Source organism: Ascaphus truei, chromosome 5 (assembly GCF_040206685.1).
Source record: "Ascaphus truei isolate aAscTru1 chromosome 5, aAscTru1.hap1, whole genome shotgun sequence".
In the NCBI taxonomy this organism is placed as follows: Eukaryota; Metazoa; Chordata; class Amphibia; order Anura; family Ascaphidae; genus Ascaphus; species Ascaphus truei.
This window is the reverse complement of record NC_134487.1, coordinates 28,074,929-28,077,466: the sequence shown is the minus strand read 5'-3', so window position 1 is coordinate 28,077,466 and position 2,538 is coordinate 28,074,929.

Genomic DNA, 2,538 nt, shown 5'->3' with positions numbered 1-2,538 from the left:
AATTACCACTACAGTGATAAAGGGGTTACAGGCCAGTAGTTAGATTTTTTTTATGTTACTGTCGGTGTCCACTGAAGATGAGACAGATGAGGATGGCCTTCATCCTGGCAGGGGAAAGCACAACTTTTATTTACTATACTGTATGCTGGATGGATAATATTTAAATTTTTTTAATGGGCAAATGCACTGTTATCCAGAACTAGATAATAGGGATTTTGCCCATTACTGTACTGTATGTGTTGGGGGGAGGAGGGGTTGGTTGCTGGGGGCGGGGGGAGGGATGGGTAGTAGGGTGTCCATTCATTGACATTGGGGTTATCTTTGCTCCCATCTTTGCTTTTCTTACTGTCTATTAATATTAATTGCTCTGGATGATCGTGAGAAAGAGACCATATTGGTAACAAGAAGATTTAAGAGTTTCATCCTGTATGTATTGAATTTAGAACTACTAAAGATGGCAATTCACTGCTTATAACTAAGAAATGCATGTGCAAGACTTATACATGATATAGATGGCTTTCTATCTGTCTCTGAATAAATGAATATTAGAAAAAGACACCGATCTGTGGACTTATTGACTAAGGTAGTGAGATATCTATTTTCAAAGAGTTTGAAATGTTTTTGTCTGCATGTTTTGTCTTTTCTTTTTCTCCTTTTCCTGAGGTCACAGCTCAACAGAAGAAATTTCAAGTACAATCTTCTATACCTCAGCTCAGCGCCAGAAAAGACCATGCCTTTCAACTGTTTCCCCCTCTCCTACAAAATAATGATACCTGCGGCACACCATAAATGAAATCAGTAATACAGTTACCGGTGCTCCTGTGATCAGGGATGGCCTGTGAGCAATCAAGTATATATGGCAAGAAAAAGCCACACAGGGCACTACAGATTTGCTAATCTATTTATTAAGCCAAATAGCTGTGTGACTTTTCGACCTGCATCGGTCTTTCTCAAGTGATAAGTGGCTTAATAAATAGATAAGCAAATCTGTAGTGCCCTGTGTGGCTCTTTGTTCCCCCTCTCCTACCCCAGCCTGGACAAATTTGTGGTTCAAAGGTAAAACTTACCTTCTATTGAACTACTGTATTTTGTTGTTGGAATGGGGCTTAACATCTCAACTCTTAGATAGGAACTAAAGACTGATGTTATTCAGAGCTCCCTAAAGAAGCTAGGAATGTTAATTTTGCTGCTCCCTGTTTTCTGAAACATAAGTTGTGTTTTTGTTGTTTAAATCTGTCGGCTAATAAAAGCCTATTAAGATTTCCCCTAAAAACAACATCTCTTTTAAAACCCCTGCACACATCTCTTACTGTCCTACATTTTAAAGTGTGCAAATTGCATAATGTGTCTTCTGCATTTTCTCCCTTTCTCCCCTCCAGGCCAATAGTTTATTCCACTTCTGGGCTGTATTCCTTCCTTTATGTCCTCCCTTGTTTAGCTCAACTATTTGTGTTCAAATTCAGCAATATGTTTATTTAATTCTGCAGAGAATTGTTTAAGAATGGTTCATCATAATAGGCTCCCTTAATGCGTGAGAGAAGATCAGAGGATAAGGTGACCCCAGGGAAATGTCTCTTGGGCAAAATAATTTAAGTGACCACCTGAATAGAGCATCTGCTTTCCTGTTCTTAGAGCTAGGGTGGTTTGAGATCAGGGAACTGAGAAAAGAATAGCACCCACCAAGCTCATTAGGCGAACACTCTCTATGTTGATCCAATAAATTCTATGTTCCGATAATCAGAGAGGATGGTAACTGGGTGAGTTGCTCCTTCTAAGAGGTGTCTCCATTTAGAAAAGGTGGACTTGATGGCTAAGAGTTCCTAGTTCCCTATGTCATAGTTCTTCTCTGCTGAAGACATTTGGTATGAATACAATGTGCAAGGGTCAAGGAGCATGTTACTTAGTTACATAGTTGATGAGGTTGAAAAAAGACATGCGTCCATCTAGTTCAACCTATGATAAATTTAGACGACAGATACTTTATCCTATAATTTGTACTTATAGTATATTGATCCAGAGGAAGGCAATCACAAAATCCCAGTAAAATATAATCTAATGATATCTCATAAGGGGAAAAAATTAATTCCTTCCTCACTCCAAATTTTGGTAATCAGATTACTCACTGGATAAACATCCTTCCCATGTTAACTTATTTGGTATAATCGCTGTATACCATTCCTTTCTAAAAAGATGTCCAACCTTTTTTTGAAGATATCTATTGTATCTGCCATCACAGTCACCAAGGGTAATGAATTGCACATTTTAACTGCAATTGTATCACTAATAAATGTTTTGTCCATTAGGTATTCTTGAATATTATCCCGTACTAAATCTTTAGGTACCTTCCCCACTATTGATGTCAGGCTTACTGGTCTGTAATTCCATGCTTGTGATCTAGCTCCCTTTATAAATGGCACCACGTCTGTTTTATGCCAATCTTTTGTACTGAGCTTGTGGAAAGTGAGTCCTTGAATATTAAATGTAATGGTTTGGTTATTACTGAACTTAACTCCTTAAGAACAGAGAACAAAAATGCCC